A 20,988-nucleotide genomic window follows, 5' to 3' on the forward strand; every position below is an offset into this window, starting at 1 on the left:
GCCAGAACCTCAGCCCGGGGCCAAGTAGAAGGGGCTGCAACGTGTGAGATCAAGACTGTGGAGGGGAGGACTCTCATTCGAGGGTTGGCAACAGTTGTGACCCTTCTGTGGTCCTGGGGAGAAGAGTGGGTAAGGGGGTGAGGGAGGTAGTTAGAAATAAGGCTAAGTGAGCATGAGAGGAAGAGGAGACTGGTCAGGCTTTCTTAGTTTGCAGCATGAGGCAGGTTTCTTTTCGTGGGGACCTTTATTGAATTTGAAGTGTTCATCATTATTCTAGGCTGTCTCTCACCTTTTAGCTGACTTTGGGCAGGTCACAAATTTCAGAGAGTCATTTATCTCTTTATAATATGCGGTTGTAAAAATGCTTGCTTTAACTCATAAGGTGGTGGTAAGGATCACATGGGGGGAAAATGCTTTGTAATCCCTGTGGCACTTCACAAACGTAAGTTATGGCAATTACTGAAGAGGGGTTAGGTGAGGATCATAGATCCTTTGGGATAAGATGGAACCTCTGCACCAGGTCTAGAGGGAGGGGGGAACTTGGCCCTTTACGTGTGTGACAGCTCCCCCCACCTCAGTTCCTTGAAGAAATCCAGACTCCAGCACTATGATCAGGAATGTGCTGGGCCATGGACTTCCCTGGTGGTGCAGTGGTGAAGACGCCTGAGATTCTACTGCAGGCGTTGCTGGTTGGATCCCTTGTGGAGGAACTAAGATCCCCCAAAAAGCTAGGGGAAAAAAAGCTGGGCCAGATGTCAATACAGGAAGGGGAAGCCCCAGAAAAGAAAGGAGATGGGTCAAGTAGAAGAGGGTGTGGCCAAGCCAGTGAGCTGATGCAGAAGAGGGAGTGTCAGAAAATTCCCTTAGAGAGTTGTGAGAACTTGCAGTACTACATTTCTTAACTAGGAGAAGGGCAGGCATTCTTATCTCTGGAAAGAGACTAGCCCTCACAGTGTGTCCTTCACGGAAAACATAGTTATCACATGGACACTTCTCCAGGTTTCTGCTGCTCCATCAGACTGTTTTCTGGATTCCCCAGCATCCACAGGACTGCCCCAGGTCCAGGATCCCATATGGGTCAAGTTAGTACCACCACGTGACGATGCAGCACAGGGGGATCGTCTCTAGGGTCTGCAAGTCCCTCAAGACCTTCTTTCACTAGAGCTTGCAAGGGATAAGTGACATGCAGCGCCAAGCCTACCAGGTGCCCGGAGGAATAACTGGTACGTCCACCTCTGAAAACTCATCACCCAGTGCATGGTCTCTCTGGGGTCCGGGCCCTCTGACTTTCCTTAGAGGTCTAGGATCTGGTCCTGGTATATGTCATCACTCAGCAGCTGGCCTCCCAGGTCACCAGGTCCTCATGGACGCCCTGAGGATCTCAGCACACCAGCGCCTTAATTGGGGTGCCTTCTGTGGTGCTCCCTCCGGTTAGACTCCTTCGGAATCTGCACCCATCACTGACCCGGCCCGCCATCTCTCGCACCCTCAGGGCGCCTCATGTGACAGGGAGTGGGGTGAGGAGACGTGGGTGCACGACGGGAGACGGGTTATGCTGTCTCCAGCAGGCGTGATTGCCCTTCCTGCCAGATGAGCGCAGGGGCCCCGCGACATCCTAGGCAGACATTGCTACTTTCCCAGCTTTTCTTGGTCCCCCTTTCACCTGGGGACTCCGCAGGTTCGCAGTGCGTGGGGGTGGGAGTGGGGCAGCATCTACTTCGGGAAGCCCCAGGGTAATGCTGAGTCATGCAGCTCTTTTGTTCACGAACGGTTCTTATAAATCTGTGGTCCTGGCTGGCAGCCTTTCTTCCGGCGGCTCCACCCTCTTTTGCCGCTGAGGCGCCTCTCGCTGCACAAGCAGGCAGGGGGTGCCGTGTTGCTTGCTCTCCGCGAGTCAAGAGCGCGATAGAGCAAATTGACCTTTTGGCTCTGCTTAGCAAGGCTGAGACCGGCTGTATCTTTTAAAAGCGTTTTTGAGCCCGAAGGGGAACAACAGAGAAATAGACCCATAGGATTTAAATATCTTAAAACAGATCAGCTGCCAAAGTACAAGATTTTCACCTTTCCGCAGCGACCTGGCTCCAAGCTCTGTCTCCTTCTACCTTCTGCATAGTCACAGGTTTTCAAAACAGAGAAAGGCAGCAACAGACACATCTATTGAGCCTCCCTCGTTACCGTGCGCCTCCAGCAGTGGAGAGAAGATGGAAGAGGACCAGGGGAGGGGGAAGAGAGCTCAAGAGAGCGCTTCTCTTCTCTGTTCCGAGAGCAAGCGTTCTCTACGATGGCCTGTCCCTATCGACTGTGTGTCTGTCTCTGCTAGTGCGGAGCATATGGTAAAAATGTAAACTCAAGGGTCTTCTCTGGTGGCTTCAGTGGTAAAGAATTCACCTGCCAATGCAGGTAACACAGATCCATCTCTGGTCCTGGAAGATCCTATATGTCGTGGAGCAACTTAAGCCCCTGGGTCACAACTACTGAGCCTGTGCTACAACTGTTGAGCTTGTGCTCTAGAGCCTGAGAAGGACAACTAAGGATCCAGCAGTTGGAAACTGCTCAAGCTGAGTCCTCTAGAGCCCCTGCTCCGCAACAGGAGAAGCCACTGCAATAAGAAGCCACACGCTACACCTAGAGAGTAGCCCTGACTCCCTGCAACTAGAGAAAAGCCTGCACAGCAATGAAGACTCAGCACAGCCAAGAATAAACACATAAATTATATATATACTCAAATATATATATATATGCTCAAACTTAGTGATGTGTATCCACTGGAAAAAGTATCTTCCTCTAATATTTGTCTTTTAGGCACTAGTTTCTTTTCTAAAAGCAACAAGTATTCAGTTTCTTTGTATCCTTTCACAGTCTATACATAATACACACAGGTATATAAGTATGTAAGTTTACCGGCGTGTATAGAGGTTCGTGTGATTCTCCTCCATTGACATCACACATAGCAGTATCCTTTACAGTGTTCTGCACCTTATTTTTTAATTACTAACTATGTTTTGGCAAAGAATATACCTCACTCTAGTTAATGGCTGCATGGTATTCTGATCTATGGCTATTTAATCATAGAAACAGTCGAACAGCTTGTTCCAGTCTTTAACTGCTATCAATAAGATGGAATGTATATCCTGGAACAAAAGTGCAGGAACAAACCATATGTATTTATCTGTTGACAAATTCACTCCCATACATGATGAATGTTCCCAGGACCTGAGCATTAATGCTCCTGCACGTTGTGGGGTTGGGGGAAGTTGTGAGTTGGCAATGCCAAGTCCAGGTGCATCTGGCATCACTGGCCCCAAGGAAGCCTGGGAGACTATTATTCTTCAGAGCATAACAACAAGCCCAAGGGATGTTTCCTTGTATTGAGAGACCAGTAACATATCTGCATATGGAAGTCAGCATTATTATTTCAAAGTTCTGGTCCTTTAATACTAGAGAAAGCACATGCTTGTTTGATGTGTTAAATAAATTAGATACAAGTAAGAACAACAAATTTAATTTCATATGGAGAAAATTTTAGAGCAAATTGCAAGCTCTCATTTTCAAGCAACTTCTATGGGGTAAGCACTTCACTTAAATTGACTCATTTAACCCTCAGGAGAACCCACAAGATAGATAGTATTATTCTCACTTTAAAGATGATCAAACAGAAGCCCACACAGTTAACAGTGGCAGAACCAGGAATGTCTTTCTCAAAAGTCAAGTGTTTCCATTTATTTCGGGCTGCCTCCTAGAGGGAGCTGGGGTGCACAGTATACTAAGGTATCTTCTTTGGCAAAAACCTTTGTTAAAGAGAGCAAGCTGGTTTCAGAAGAATATATATTTTAAAAAATCTGGCTGGGTAGACACTGCCAAGTATCTCTACAGATGTGATACAAGGGAGCAAAGGGACCTCCAGTCCATGTAGCATCACAGAGCAACTCAACTCTGCATGGATGGCTTGAATGGATCTCTGACATCCACAGAACATGAATCTTATACATACAGGAGCTTCTCTAGAGGTGAAAAGGATTGGACACCCAATGGGAGTATCCCATTTCTCTTCTGAGAGCCTGGGACTTTGACATGGGCATTAGAGTGGCCATGGCAGTGAGTGGATATAGAAGTCTTCCTGTTATCAGTTCATGACTCTTTGAAGGAAATTTTAAAATTATCCCAAATGTAGTCATCTGGGTCAGGGGCCTCCTTTGTTCAACAACTTATTTAGCAGTTTCCATTCCAGATTCAGGAGAGGAATTCCAGATTCAGGAGAGGAATCCCAGGAAGGAAACTTGCCTTCTAGAAATACTGTCTCTAATATACTGCCCTGCAAGAGGAACTAAGTCAAGAGAGAACTTTCTGGAAGGACCCATCAGTGTTTTTGAGAATTACTAGAAGCCAGCTTGGCAAACATATCTATCTAGCCCATAGCCTCATAGCCCAGGAGGTTGTCCAGAAAATGAAGAAGAAATGGGTGAAGAAAAGGAATAAAAAGGAGAAAAAAGAGAGAGAGAAAGGTGTATAATGAGAAAAGGTATTTATTTATGATATAAGAATTAGTTTTAATTTCTGAATTAGTGGAATCCTTTACTGACTGCATTAAATGTGCCAAGCCTTGTGTTAAGGGCGAAAACCAGGAGAGGAGTGGAATATGTTATGAGAGGTGCTGTCTTCTTTTTCTTGTACAATCTTGTTCCAAATTTGTATTTTGAACTCACTAAGGTGTCTCAATTCAAACTCTGAAAGTACTATGGAATCAGATATCAGTAAAATCTCCTAAGATTCTACTGGCCAGTTCAGACTTCCCCCACCCCTCTCCAACTTTTTAATCCTACTTCAGCCCACTAAAGAGCCATGTCATATAAAAAGAGGGGAGAATTCCCTGGGGGTCCACTGGTTAGGATTCAGCACTTCCACTGCTGAGGCCCCTGGTTCAATCCCTGGTCAGGGAACTAAGATCCCACAAATGTGTCCAAAAAAAGAAAAAAAAAAAGCCTAATACCCAGGAGAAATAGAGCCAGGGAAGGCTGTTTGCAAAGGAGGAACCCAGGTTCCTTTTTATTTTTAGTAATGTCACTTGTTTTTAATTCACTTAAGCTTTCTCCATCTCATCATTTCCCGATGCTAGAAACTTAAGTCTTTAAACTTCTTGCTGTTCAAAATCATGCAGAGGTTAGAGGTTTGTTAAGTGCTTCTTGAGCTCTTCCCTCTGTTTCATTTGTATTGGATTTATTAATTTTCAGTCTGAACCTGATTATTGCTCCTACTCTATGTCAGCCAAAAACCTGAAAAAACGCAGAACACTTTCTGTAAAAGAATACAGTCTCGGTTTCTAGAATCTTGCATTTATTCACATTTGTGCTGTTTTCTGGTCTTCCCCAGTGGCTCAGCGGTAAAGAATCCACCTGCAATGTGAGAGATGCAGGTCTGATCCTTGGGTTGAGAAGATCCTCTGGAGGAGGGCATGGCAACCCACTCCAATATCCTTGCCTGGAGAATCACATGGACAGAGGATCCTGGTGGGCTACAGTCCATAGGGTCGCAAAGAGTCAGACGCAACTGAGCACGCACGCACAGGCTGTTTTCTGCACAACTGTCATGTACATTCCCAGTGCTTATATTTCATTATGTAAATTGGGAATTTTCTTTTTGTATATCAGTCATTTATGGACAGTGCACTCTTCCTGAAACTGTGTTAATCACAGGATATATCAAGATACATGAAATGTAGTCTAGATTCCCAAGTAACCTATGGGAAGTAGAGAAACTGAATTTGTGATAGAAGTACAATAATATCACTTGTGTAAGCAAGGTTTAGTGGGAGTTCAGGAGGTGGAGGAAGCTACTTTCCCTGATGGGTACAGGAAGGCTTCTAGGAGGAGGCCGGAAGCCTCTTCTGTGCTGGGTCATGAGGATGAGCAGGAGTTTGCTGGGCGTTAGGGAAAGGATGAGCATTCTGGACAAAGGAATTGGTGTGCAACAGTGCACAAACATATATATATGGAATTTAGAAAGATGGTAACGATAACCCTATATGCAAAACAGAAAAAGAGACACAGAAGTACAGAACAGACTTTTGAACTCTGTGGGAGAATGTGAGGGTGGGATATTTCAAAAGAACAGCATGTATACTATCTATGGTGAAACAGATCACCAGCCCAGGTGGGATGCATGAAACAAGTGCTCGGGCCTGGTGCTCGGGCCTGGTGCACTGGGAAGACCCAGAGGAATCGGGTGGAGAGGGAGGTGGGAGGGGGGATCGGGATGGGGAATACGTGTAAATCTATGGCTGATTCATATCAATGTATGACAAAACCCACTGAAATGTTGTGAAGTAATTAGCCTCCAACTAATAAAAAAAAAAAAAAAAGAGAAAAAAAAACCAAAAAAAAAAAACCGTGCACAAAGGCAGGGAAGGCCTAAGTGCTGAGAGACATTAAGTCACTGGTCCAGCTTCCAGGTGAGAAAAATTGGAATCAGACTCTTAAACTGGCATAATATCATCTTTCAACAAAGTGAATTCATGTAATTTTTTACTCCCTTTCTGTATTCTCATCTGCAAATGTGTTCTTGTTACCACTGATGTCCTTCTATAAATATGGACAAAAACGTTGACCTGGATAGGACTGAAGGCCAAGCTATAAGCACTATGCTCCGTCATCTTGTTTTGTGGAATTCCTTAATTATTTTGAGTATCAAGTAGCTTTATATACACATACTGGGTGTGAAATATTTCTATAGGTGCGTGCATGTGTGCTGAGTTGCGTCAGTCATGTCTGACTCTTTGCAACACTATGGACCATAGCCCGCAGTCTCCACTGTCCTTGAGATTCTCCAGGCAGGAATACTGGAGTGGATTGCCATGCTCTCCTCCAGGGGATCTTCTCGACCTAGGGACTGAACCTGTGTCTCTTACGTCTACCTCCATTGGAAGGCAGGTTCTTTACCACTAGCACCACCTGGAATGCCCTTTTTATAGGTGTTCAGCTCAGTTCAGTCACTCAGTCATGTCTGACTCTTTGCGACCCCATGAAATGCAGCACGCCAGGCCTCCCTGTCCATCACCAACTCCCAGAGTTTACCCAAACTCATGTCCATTGAGTCAGTGATGCCATCCAACCATCTCATCCTCTGTCGTGCCCTTCTCCTCCTGCCCTCAATCTTTCCCAGCATCAGGGTCTTTTCAAATGAGTCAGTTCTTCACATCAGGTGGCCAAAGTATTGGAGTTTCAGCTTCAACATCAGTCCCTCCAATGAACACCCAGGACTGATCTCCTTTAGGATGGACTGGCTGGATCTCCTTGCAGTCCAAGGGACTCTCAAGAGTCTTCGCCAACACCACTGTTCAAAAGCATCAATTCTTTGGTGCTCAGCTTTCTCTATAGTCCAACTCTCACATCCATACATGACTACTGGAAAAACCATAGCCTTGACTAGATGGACCTTTGTTGGCAAAGTAATGTCTCTGTTTTTTAATATGCTGTCTAGGTTGGTCATAACTTCCCTTCTAAGGAGTAAATGTCTTTTAATCTCATGGCTGCAATCACCATCTGCAGTGATTTTGGAGCCCCCCAAAATAAAGTCAGCAACTGTTTCCCCATCTATTTGCCATGAACTGATGGGACCAGATGCCATGATCTTAGTTTCTGAATACTGAGCTTTAAGCCAGCTTTTTCACTCTCCTCTTTCACTTTCATCAAGAGGCTCTTTAGTTCTTCTTCACTTTCTGCCATAAGGGTGGTGTCATCTGTATATCTGAGGTTATTGATATTTCTCCTGGCAATCTTGATTCCAGCTTGTGCTTCATCCAGCCCAGTATTTCTCATTATGTACTCTGCACATAAGTTAAATAAGCAGGGTGACAATATACAGCCTTGATGTACTCCTTTTCCTATTTGGAACCAGTGTGTTGTTCCATGTCCACTTCTAACTTTTTCTAAGTTCTAGTTGCTTCCTGACCTGCATACAGATTTCTCAAGAGGCAGGTCAGGTGGTCTGGTATTCCCATCTCTTTCAGAATTTTCCACAGTTTATTGTGATCCACACAGTCAAAGACTTTGGCGTAGTCAATAAAGCAGAAATAGATGTTTTTCTGGAACTCTCTTGCTTTTTCGATGATCCAGCTCATGTTGGCAATTTGATCTCTTGCTCCTCTGCCTTTTCTAAAACCAGCTTTTATAGGTGAAAAGGGTATAAAAGTGAATTAAGAATAACATACCCCTTCTGCAATGATTTAGAGTCTCAGTGGGTAGCAAGGCTGTAGAAAGTGAAAGTTGCTCAGTCCTGTCTGACTCTTTGCAACCCCATGAACTTTACAGTCTATGGAATTCTCCAGGCCAGAATACTGGAGTGGGTAGACTTTCCCTTCTCCAGGGGATCTTCCCAACCCAGAGATTGAACCCAGGTCTCCCACATTGCAGGCAGATTCTTTACCAGCTGAGCCACAAGGGTACTCAAGTGTCTATCATACGAGGCAAACCTATATACTCCAGTTATAGGGGTCTGTCTGGTTCAAAAGCAGATCTGATTGGCTTAGTCAGTGGGTTTTGTTGTTGATGTTATTTTTTAATGTTTAAACTAATTTTTGGAGTTTTTCCAAAGAAGGATTTTCATATAGAAAATATGATCCTTGGCTTGCCTTAAAATAGCCTCAAAGTGTGGCCATGTACCATCAGCTAGAGCTGAGTATAAACGGCCACTTCTAAAAAGCTCAAGAAGTCTCCCCTGGCTCTCTTCCTCCCTCCTGACTGCCATCCTGTCTGTTCACTCAGGGATGATACCTATCTGACTCTTGCACACATTTGTGTTTATGAGCCATCAGACTTGTTAAGTGTCCCAAGGGGAGTCTGGCTGATACTCTGCCTGATCCTTGACTGTTCTTCTTTAGATTGTGTTCAGAGAATATCCCCAAACATATTTTCTGATAGTTTCTTCTATAGATTTTCTCTGCACATTTTTAACTGCCCTCCATTTCTGTCAAATGAAACCCAAATCATTCAGTTGACAAGAAAGATCTTGGGCTGAGGATTTGTTAATTTGAGAAGGGATTAATACAAACCCATAATTAAACTGGAATTATCAGCATGATTTTTCTTTAGTATCAAAAGACTGCTAAATGTGAGCTCATTCTGTTATTTCGTTAGCTTAATCGCCCCATCTGTGTAACAGCCACTGAATTAGCAGCCAGTGTCATTATGCTATTATTTGTAATTGAGGGACATTGTAAGATATAGTCTTGGGAAAAAGGTCTTTTGCATTGTGGTCACAGGGTTTCTCAAAGCCATCTTGATGTGCAGTACTTGAAATTTCTTCAGCCCTAAGGAGCTCTTGCAATGTGTGCCCTTAACCTTCTGATAGGGAGTTGCCGACTGTTAATACATTCCTGGACACAGCTTTCCTAATGCAGTGGAAGTTACGGGGGCAACAATGAACACTGCTTGCTGGCAACACATGAAGGACTGTGGTAATAACATTTTATAATTATGAACACTGCTTGGAGTAGCTTTTCTTTTGAACAGAGTTGATTAAATATGACCAAATCTTTGATTTTGGGGTTCATTTTTTCCTACTGTGCTTGGGTTTTTTATTCTTCTGTGAAAGCATTTTTTCCAGGTAGAATTTTTCACTTCAACCTCAAGGTACAGCTGTTTGTAAAAATATGAAATGTGTACAATTGGTGAGAAGTGAGCTCACTGATGTCAAGGAGTACACAGATAAATATTTAAGATGCTAATTGTTAGGGATTTATTTTAATGTGATGAATAATCAGCGTGTCAAATTTGTGTTTTCATATGTATTATTGCTTAGAACAAAATTGTGTGAAAAACTGAGTTGATAAAAGGGAAATGTTAATGAGTAATACAGTTGGAATGGAGCTATCGTGCAAGATATCTGAAGTCTGGGAAAGCTCAAGATAAAGTCAGGCTTACCTGGGTCTATGCCCTAATTGTCTGGCTTGTCAGTTTGAGCTAGTCCACTTGTTTTTCAATAATAGATGTTACTGCTGATAATTTTTAGCAGTTAAGGCTTTCCCTTTGATGCCATTCAGAGGAATTTGGGGCTCTTAATTGTTAAGGTATGTTCTTCCTCCAAAGCCAGGATATTTTCCTGTGTGGGCTGTTATCCCATGCTTCCTCTTGGTCTCACATGAGAGGAACAAGCTTGTTTGTCTGTTAAAGTGCATGGCTTTTTAAAAAAAGAGAGAACAAAGTTTGACTCACAGCTCTGCCCCTCACCAACCATGAGACCTCAGCCAAGGAGCTTGCCTTCCCTTATCTACCAGAGAAACAGTAAAATTCCTTCTGGATACCGTCCACAGACATCTAGGTCTACTAGTGGGTCATGCTGGGTCTTGAGTACAAGTGAGAAAACACGAGAAAGCATAGGGAGCGTTACCTATTGGGCAGCCTTATTGGGAGGCTTAATTCCAACTGCCATGTATGAAACGGGTGCATCAAAGAGGTGGTGGCTTTCTTATTATTTTCAACATATTTTGCTTTTATTTTCAGCACTCCATAAGTCATAAAAATTGTGAATGATGCAGAGATATTTTACAGTGCATAGCACCCATCAAAGCTCCCTGTTAGGTTTAACGAGTTTCAGGCCTTTTGCTTTCCTATTAGACTAGAGACTGGTGAACCTCGCTGGAGACAGCCAAGAATGGAACTGCTCTGCTAATCTGTGCTGACTGACAGCAAACTATCCAGGCCTTCACTTGACTGGATGAGGGCTACCCACATTAGGGTGAGGAATCTGTTTTACTCAGTCTACCAGTTTTTAATGTTTTTAACACTTATTTTTATTTATTTGGCCATGCCAGGTCTTAGTTGTGGCACATGGGATGGTCAGTCTTTGAGAGACTGACATGTGGCACATGCGGGCTCTTTAGCTGAGGCATGTAGACTCTTAGTTGTAGCATGTGGGATCTAGTTCCCTGACCAGTGATCAAACCTGGGCCCCCTGTACTGGGAGCACAGAGTCTTAGCCACTGGACCACCAGGGAAGTCCCCCTAGTCTACCAGTTTAAATATTAATCTCATCCAAAACCATCATCACAGAAATACCCAGGATAGGGTTTGACTGAACATCTGCGCACCTCATGGGCCAGTCAAGTTGACAGAAAATTAACCATCACATATACACACATGTATGTATATATGATTATTTTATTTCAGGTAGTCGACCTATTTCCTATGGGTTTAGGCATAATCTTTTAAGAAAATAAAATTTACATAGTAGAAAAATTCAGAAATGAGGATTGTACTTTCTGTAGATATTCCTCTCCACACATACACCCTTACTCCTTTATCAGGAATTCAGAGAATTACAAGAGAACTTGTTTTGTTCCAAATCCTTCAATTAACATCTGAGAACTAGAATCATGGAGTGATTTATCTAGCGGACACAGAAAAGTAGAGATAAAAGTGGGAATTAAACACATGGCTTCCCTAGTGGTTCAGCTGGTAAAGAATCTGCTTGCAATGCAGGAGACCCAGGTTTGATCCCTGGGTTGGGAAGATCCCCTGGAGAAGGAAATGGCAACTTCAGTATTCTTGCCTGAAGAATTCCATGGATAGAGGAATTTGGTGGGCTACAGTCCATGGAGTCACAAAGAGTTGGACATGACTGAGTGACTAACTTTGACTTTCAAACACATGACTCCTTGATAAAAGGATTCCATTAGTACCATGTGGCTATTTAGAAATGAGGTAGATCGGTGTGCTACCTGTAGAGGTCTCTAGGAGAATGTGCAGAGTCAAGGTAGTGGGATGGAGGGAAGAGAAGAGGGAGGAGCTTGAACTGGATGCACAAGACAAAGGAAGGTAAGACAAAGTGAGCCTATCAAGTGACTACTCAGACAAGAGAGGAAATAGAGAAGGGGAGGTGCTGAGGGTCTGGGGTCTGAGGCAAGAAGGACTGGTAACTTGGGGGAAGTGAGATAGAGATCCCCTACTCTCTGTCTCTTCATTTTCTCCTCTAGGATAGAGGAGGATCCTTTTCCTCGTACCTGGACAAGACAGTCTTCTTCTGGGCCAAGAACTTTGTCAGTCTCCTCAACTGACTCCTTAGCTCCATAAGCAGAAGTTAGGGGCCTCCTTGCACTTGAAATGAGACCTCCCCAGCCCAGTCGGGTTGATTCTCCAGGCTCAGCAGCATCAAGTATGGCCAATCACTCCCTCCTCCTTGATGATTCTGACCTGGCAGTCGGGCTTCTTGTGATAGAAACAAGGGTGAAAAGCCTTTGAGATCAGTCCTGGTGCCCTCAAGACAGATAGACATGCCAATCTGCATGTTGGGTCTGGGACACCACTGTCTCCTGGCTCTCATGACCCTTATTTTAAAATGCTACTGGTAGCTTCGCCTCATTGTCCTTCTTGCTGTATTTTCCCCACAGAGCTCACCATCCTGTCTATACAGGTTACATACTTTATTATGTTTATTGTCTCTCTCTCTCCCTCTTTTTGTCTGCTGTATTCTCTGATGACTCCCACATACCTCTAACAGCGTCTCACACATAGGTACTCAAGAAATGTTTGCTGAATAAGGCTCTTCAAATCAATTGCCACTACACCACATTCTTAAGATGCCAAGGTCAATGATGGATAGCGGCTCCATGCCAGGCTTTACCATCTATTGTGCAACTAAAGCTCCACGCCGGTTACCCAAGAGGCCAAATGGGGGGCTGGTATGGACTCCCCCTTTCCTAGTAGGACATGTGCTGCGATACAAGCCCCTTCTTATCTATGGGGATCCTCAGTCTGTTATAGTGCTTCCGCTCCCAAATCCGCACCCCTCGCGGACCCCATGCAGCTGACTGTCTCACAGCGTAAATCAGCCTTCCGCCAGCAGAGGGCAGGAGCTGCTGCGAAATTCTGTGCTGGGCTTGCGCCTCGCTCCAGCCTGGCCCGTTTTCTTGGTTGGCTCTCCCCTGTTCCTCGAATTCCTCGCCCTCTTCATGGGCGGGATTGAAGGACACAGGGGCCCAGAGAGTCAGCAAGTTCTTGCGTGCGCGCGTATGTGGTGATAGGGTGGTGGGCATCTATACGGGAAAGTCATGTTCCCACACTGGGATGATGTTCTCCGGGCTCACTGACAGATCGGCCCACGGCAGCTCTAACAGGACTCCGATGGCGCTGACCCAAGGCCCGGGTGACCGGACCCACAGCGTTTTTCTTCGGGTCTCTTCCGCCACTGAGGCGCAGATCAAGGGCTTCTGACAGGGGTTTCGACGCTCTACCCATAGGGCCTCCGCTTCCTTCTTAGAAACAAACCCCGGACTTGCACTGCTAGAAGAGGAGGGGGCCGGGAGCTGCGGAGACCCCACCTTCCGGCTCAGCGCCTTTGCGCTCCGAGGGTTCCCGCGGCTGCCGCCTCGGTCGGCAGGAGGCGCTGCGCCACATGGAACTCGCGGGCCGAGAGGGACCCGAACTTTTAATGACCTCCTGGGTCTTCGGCCTGGTTTCGAACTTTGAAAAGCCTCTTTTAGATAGCAGCCATCCTGACTGGCGTGTAATGGTACCTCATTGTGGTTTTGATTTGCATTTCTCTGATAATGAGTGATGTTGAGCATCTTTTCATGTGTTTGTTAGCCATCTCTATGTCTTCTTTGGAGAAATGTCTGTTTAGTTCTTTGGCCCATTTTTAATGTTCATCGCAGCACTGTTATAATAGCCAGGACATGGAAGCAACCTAGATGCCCATCAGCAGACGAATGGATAAGGAAGCTGTGGTACATATACACCATGGAATATTACTCAGCCATTAAAAAGAATTCATTTGCATCAGTTCTAATGAGATGGGTGAAACTGGAACCCACTATACAGAGTGAAGTAAGCCAGAAAGATAAAGACCAATACAGTATACTAACGCATATATATGGAATTTAGAAAGATGGTAATGATAACACTATATGCAAAACAGAAAAAGAGACACAGATGTACAGAACAGACTTTTGGACTCTGTGAGAGAAGGCAAGGGTGGGATGTTTCGAGAGAACAGCATCGAAACATGTATATTATCTAGGTTGAAACAGATCACCAGCCCAGGCTGGATACATGAGACAAGTGCTCGGGCCTGGTACACTGGGAAGACCCAGAGGGATGGGGTGGAGAGGGAGGTGGGAGGGGAGATCTGGAAGGGGAATACATGTAAATCCATGGCTGATTCATGTCAATGTATGACAAAAACCACTACAATATGGTAAAGTAATTAGCCTCCAACTAATAAAAATAAATGGGAAAAAATAAAAAAAATAAAATAATAAGTGAAGCCAAAAAATGTATACAAAAAAGTATAGTCTTTAGAAAGGGCCACCTTGTATGAATGGTGAAGTGGCTTATTTAAGGAATTCCCTTGCTTTTTATGATAGATACCCATGTAGAAATAAAACTTATTTTAGGAGGTGACGGAATTGGTGATTTTCAAGAGATTTGCCAGTAGTAGTTACTTTTGTGAATTAAATATAATGGAATTTATCTTGAAAATAAAGATTCAGTGACCAAAAAAAAAAAAAAAAGCCTCTTTTAATCACTGAGGAAAACCTCAGGATAATAAGCAAGTAGGTTTCAGATTATGAGCGCCTACTGTGTACCAGGAACTCTCCATCACGAAGGAGGCTGATGTGCTGAAGGAGGCAGGTGGAGGAAGGAGAGAATATCTGCAGCTTCCCAGCTGGGTTTTCCGAGGTCAGCTCTGTGCTGCATCACCATGGTAGTTTATGTTTTATTTCATAAATATGAGTTATGAGCTTTGAAAACAAATAGAAAGCTTTGTCTGAGCTTTCTATTACCAGGGACCCTTCATTACTCGACTGAGAAGGGGCTATAGTGAAGTAGTCTATTTGACTTTTTCCTTTAAAAACACAGATGCGTGTAAATGACAGATGTAAATTCAAACATACTAAGAGAGCAAATCTAGTAAAAAGAATGTTGTCCTCTGGTCCTTGTCTAATAGGTCCAAATTTTATTTTCCAGATGCAAGAAGTTTTCAGTTTTTGGGGTATACTTTTACAGTCTTTATATCATCTACATGTTACACACATTTATAAGTTTGTTGACATGTGGATAGATGCCTCTCCTCGCCCCCCCCCATAAGTAGTAACATTTTATATTCAGTGTTCTACACCATTATCTCTTTCCCACTGACAATATGTTTTGGACATATTCCATGCCAGTGGCCAGAGTGTTCCTCATTCTATTGGATGCACTGGTTGCTTCAGTTGTGTCCAACTCTGTGAGACCCTATGTATGTATTGTAGCCCCCCAGGCTCCTCTGTCCATGGGATTCTCCAGGCAAGATCACTGGGGTGGTCTGACATGCTCTTCTCCAGCGGATCTTCCCAACCCAATGATCAAACCCGCATCTCTTAAGTCTCCAGGTGGCTTCTTTACCACTAGTGCCATCTGGGAAGCCCCTTCTATTTAATGGCTGAATAGTATTCCTTTATAAGGATACACTATTGTGTTTTACACAGTCCCATATTCAGGATACCCTGTTTATTTTCAAAGTTTTACTAGTATGAACAAATTGGAATGAATATAGTGGAACAAAGCAGCAATATTAAGCATCATGTGTTTATTTATAGTGCACGTGCTATTGGCGAGTTACCCCAGGTACTATGGGTTTTCCTAGAGCCTTATGTTCTGAAGCTCCTGTGTGGGTGTAGGGTGGGAGATGCTGTGGCTTGACAACAGAAAACCCTTCCAAACACACATGGTGTTGCTGAACCTAGTGAAGCCTGGGAAAAGTGAACATTTTGGGCACAATTCAGTTATTTTTTTCTTGTAACAGGAATCTGAGAAATCAGTATCAATTGGGTCAAACTTTGGTCTTTTGTGAGAATGACGCACTGCCCACTGCACTAAGAAAGCACTAAAGTTTGGTCTTTTAATACAGAGAGCGTTAAAACAATAACCATGCTTATATATGGAGGATAAACAAGATACTGGGTTTCCTTGGTGGCTCAGACAGGAAGGAATCCGCCTGCAATGTGGGAGACCTACGTTCGATCTCTTGGTTGGGAAGATCCCCTGGAGGAGGGCATGGTAACCCACTCCAGTATTCTTGCCTGGAGAATCCCCAAGGACAGAGGAGCCTGGTGCGCCCCAGTCCATGTGGTTGCAAGGAGTAGGACATGACTGAGCGACTAAGCACAAACTAAGATACCAGGATAGATAACTTATTTTTATATTCACACTGAACATATTTAAGAGCATATTGAACGTTCTCATTTGTAAAAGAATTTTAAAATTTAAACCGACCCTCACAATATTCCATCAGGCAGGTATAATTATCCCCATTTTAGAGATTATACTGAGGCCCTGAGGGTGACGCAATAGCAGGTAGAAGCAGAGCTTGATGTTCTCCTTCGTTGTGGCTGCTCCTTAGAGGGAGGCAGGATGCATAGTAGGTTTAAGGTAAGTGTCATCCATGTGGGTTGCCTCTGAGTCTCTTGTCTAAGGAGGGCATATCATCCAGGCTGAAATACCTGCTTTATTAGGGTTTTGCTTTCGAGGTAAGAATGTTGTTTCCTTAATAAAATGTATTTATAGGAATATATTTATATTCCTTAAGGACTTCCTTTTCCTTATAAAATGTGAGTCTTCATTCTAATGGTTTGCTCACGTGTTACACACCCAAGGATCTGTCATTCTCCCCTCAAGCAGCAGAAGCTGTGTTTATAAATATGAGTAATAAAATTATTTTTTCCATTATAATTGATCACATAAATACATATATGGTATAGTATGTATAATTATTATGTGATACTTTTGAGTACCCTAGTTAAATGATTTTTACCACAGAACAGATACTTTCTGTTCAGCTATTTTCATTAGCCTCTGCTATTCATCCTTAATAGGTAAATGTGTATTTCTTTTTGGGTGTTTGCAATGTCATATGGTATACTACTTGTTCTCTAGTAAAGCAGTTGTTAAAATTTGGTTCAAGGACCCTGATGGTTGCAAGGAAATAAATTCTGCCAGCAATTTGAATGAATTTAGGAATATATTCTCTGTTAATCAAGCTTCTAGATGAGAATGCAGCCTGGCCCCACTTGGACTGCAATCTTGAGAGACCCTGAGCAGAGGACTCAGAAAAGCTGTGCCTGGATTCCTGACCCACAAGAACAGTGAGATAACAATTATATGTTGTACTTAAACGTCTAAGTTTGCATTAGTTTATTATGTAAAAATTAAAATGTATACTATCTATGTGTCTTCATTCATTAAAAAAATTTACTTAAGCATCTGACTGTTTTAGGCACAAGTACAATGAACTGAGGCCTTCTATTTCACATCGTGGGTCTCAGCCAAAACCTTTTGATCATTTCTCCCTTTATTTAATGGGAAAATGTCACAATGACAGGAGGTTAATTGTGTGCACTCAAGTGATGATGGGGTCAAGTTAACACAGGCTTATCCTAAAACACATGTCCCTGATTAGAAGTATTTGTAGCTGAAGTTGTCTTGGGCTCCCAAGGCAAATGGCACCTCCACTTCCTCTCACCTTGGAATACCCCCAATATGGAGACACTATCAATTTCCATCATAGGCTTATGAAGTCAGAGTCAGTTAAACTGAGTCCCAAATGCCAGAGTGGGGACAGGTGATGACAAAATCACCTGAAGGAAGATTTGGAAGTGCTGACTCCTGAGCTCCCAAATTCTGTAGTTTTCTAAAGGCAATAAAGGCATAGGCAAGATCTGCTTTGTGACCGAGTGGAACACAAAGACTAGGTGTTGGTGATCACCAAGGTGCCTTAGTTTCTTCTAGGGCATCTTAATAAAGACCATGGAAAGTGCCCACTGAATTCAATCTCATTTGACCTCTCAGTAAAACAGTCCCCATTTTGAGACTCTGCAGAAGTCATGATGACTGACCAAACACAATTTTCTGTTTTGCTAGATCAGCTACAACCAATATCCACCTCCCACTGCCTAGAATAATAGCTTGATACCAGAAAAATCATGGTTGGATTTCTGGCCTCACAAAATGTATGGGAGAGCAGCAGGGTGGGTATGAACCCAGGTTTCATATGACACAACCTCACCTCAACCACACACCCTCTGCCCAGTATTCCATAACAGCAAGACTCAAAAATGTTCACTCTCAGTATCACTAAAAGTTATTGAAGGAGCTTCTTTGGTGGCTTAATTGTCAAGACTCTGTGCTCCCATTGCAGGGGGCCTGGGTTTGATCCCTGATCAGGGAACTAATTCCCACATGCTGCAATTAAGAGTTTGCCTGCTACACTAAAGATGTACTGCAACTAAAGAGGGAAAATCCCATGTGCAAATAAGACCCAGTGCAGCCTAAGTAAATAAATATTTAAAAAATAAACAAAAGTTATTGAGAAAGCAAAGAGCTTTTGTTTATGTTGATGATCTCTCTATATATTTACCTTATTGGAAATTAGGACCAAGAAATTTTAGAATGCTTAATCATTAACTCAAAATTCATTTAATAATAGCAATAGTGAATCACTAAATGTTGATATATATCATATATTTTTTAAAAGCCTATTTTCTAAAACAAAAAAAATATTTATAAGCAGAATACCATTGTTTCACATTTTCTTTACTGGCTGACTCTGTTGACAGTTGGATTCTATATCTGCTTTTGCATTCATCCATTGTACTATAATGTTTTGCTAAATTATGTAAAGAGAATCTGGCCTCACATAGGTAATGGTTTCAAAGGTAAGAACCTAATAGATACTGCAAAATGGTTTGTGGGACCATGAGGGTCCTTGAACCATTCTTGACCTAATCAGTGCATGCATCCCATTTCTCAGGTCACAGGTGTTGATTCTGAGATCAACCTTTTACACAAACAGATATATTTGATGGAAATGTTGGCAACTGAAGACAGGGCTATCTTCTGCTGGACTTATTCCTGAGATGGTATAAGGTTTGGAGTTGTTGCAGTCATCTTAAAAAAATGTGAGAGAAATTTGCCTGATGTGTGCACCAGAACCTTGGAGAGACAGAAATGGAGAAAGAGAGGGAAACTTCGGTTTTCTTTTCATCATTAGAGTTCTGATAAGCTGCACATTAAGCCATAACAGTTCCTTGTTTCTGAGGACAGTGTAACTGTTCTTTCAGATTGTTAGGACATCATCAGCAAGGCCAAGTACGTGGAGGGGAGGGCCCTCAGCACACCGTTGTGGCCGGAGGAACTCCTGAACAGTCAAAGCTGTGGAGGACCCTGTGGGTCAGAAGCTGGTCAAAATCCGGGGAAGGTGTAGAGAGTATTAAAATAGATGAATGAATGAATTTATTTAATCCTACACTTGGTTTTGAATCTCTGTTTTTGAGATAACTGCTCACAGCGAAAGAACTGTGGCAAAAGATTCTCACATTTTGTTAAAAAGGAAATGAAGAATTCATTCTTTCTCATTATCAGTTGCCACTAAGGCTCTTGATTCCCCTCCAGACAAATTTCACCTTCCAGGTGAGCTGAATTTCTGGCAAGTTCAGAAGTGCACTGACCTGCTAGAGGTGGATCCTAGTGTCTTGTATCCATATGGTGTGCCGCAGGTCAAATTTTTTAACTCAGTGGAATGTGTGAACGATTTGATCTTCTCAGTATTCTTGTCCATTTTAATCACCCTGCTGTTCCTGTTCACTAAGTTCTCTCATGTCACCCGTTTTGAGTTCAATATACCTTGAAATACTAAGAATTTTGAAGTAAGCATTGTCCTTATGAAATGATTATAACTCAGACTTCAGACACAAATAACAGTTATCCATTAAACAGTTATGTTTAATAACATAAGTAAAGTTTTAGTTTCAAAAAAGGCTGTTTTTCATAGGTAATTTGAATTGGGGATGAGAACAGGATTTCTGTGCTCTCTTCCCTACTCCTTGCCTCACTCTTTTTTATTTCTTCAAATTTTATTGAGGTACAATTGACACACACCACTACATAAGTTTAAGGTGTACAGCACAATGATCTGACCTACAAACATGATGAAGTGATTATCACAATAAGTTTAGTGAACATTCATTATCTCATATAGATACAAAATTAAGGGAATAGAAAAAACTGTTCTTTTTATGAGAACTGTTAGGATTTACTCTCTTAACAACTTTCCTATGTAACAGACAGCAGTGTTAATTGTATTTATCATGTTGTGCCTTACAGCTGTAGCACTTATTTATCTTTTAATCTGAAAATAGTTTAACCTGAAGATGAAGATTGACTATTTTCATTCAATTCCTCCTCCCTCTCATCCCCTACCTCTGGTAACCACAAATCTGATCTCTTTCTATGAGTTTGTTTCACTTGTTTGTTTGTGAAGTATAATTGACCTACAACACTGTTAGTTCCTGATACACAGCAGAGTGATTAGGTATTTCTATACATTTCAAAATGAACACCATGACATCTAGTTGTCATCTGTTACCAAAGATATTACATACTTTTTGACTATATTCCCCACACTGTAAATGTGTACCTGAGACTCATTTGTTTTATAACTAGAATTTTGTACATCTTAATCTCCCTCACCTAGTTCTTTCATTTCCTTACTGCACTCCCCTCTGGCAAACACCTGTTTGTTCTCTGTATCTATGACTCTGATTCTGTTTTGTTATGCTTGCTCATATGCTGTTTAGATTCCCCATATAAGTGAAATCATACAATATTTGTCTTTCACTGTCTGGTGTTTCACCAAACATAATACCCTCTAGGTCCCATGTTGTCACCGTCTCTCTCCCTTATGTGATTGAAACGGAAACACAGTGCGTAAAATCTCAGTTACAGACAAAAACCACTCACAGGGTTTAGATCAGATTCCTCTCCTCTCACATCTCCTGACCTGACCTTGGAACTTTCTTTCCCTGATCCGAGGGTCATTTGAGACAACCCTCTTTGTACTCTCCAGAGGAATTTGCTTTGCATTGTTCCTGATGTTAGAACATAAAGCACAAGCAGTAACAATGTCAACTGCCTGTTCCCTTCACGCTGGACCTTACAAAGTGTGTTGCAACCACTAATGACT

General features: G+C 42.8%; 1 protein-coding gene across 1 annotated transcript in view; it reads left to right on the top strand.

The window, feature by feature from the left end:
• Positions 1 to 9,390: 9,390 nt before the first annotated feature.
• The window catches only part of LOC122443302 (seminal ribonuclease-like), a 44,033-nt gene continuing 32,435 nt past the window's right edge, over positions 9,391 to 20,988 (top strand). Inside the window, 1 exon segment of the mRNA XM_043471324.1 lies at positions 9,391 to 9,445. The gene's annotated coding sequence lies outside the window, so the exon portion shown is untranslated.

The sequence above is a fragment of the Cervus canadensis genome, chromosome 6 (genome assembly GCF_019320065.1).
Source record: "Cervus canadensis isolate Bull #8, Minnesota chromosome 6, ASM1932006v1, whole genome shotgun sequence".
NCBI lineage: Eukaryota > Metazoa > Chordata > Mammalia > Artiodactyla > Cervidae > Cervus > Cervus canadensis.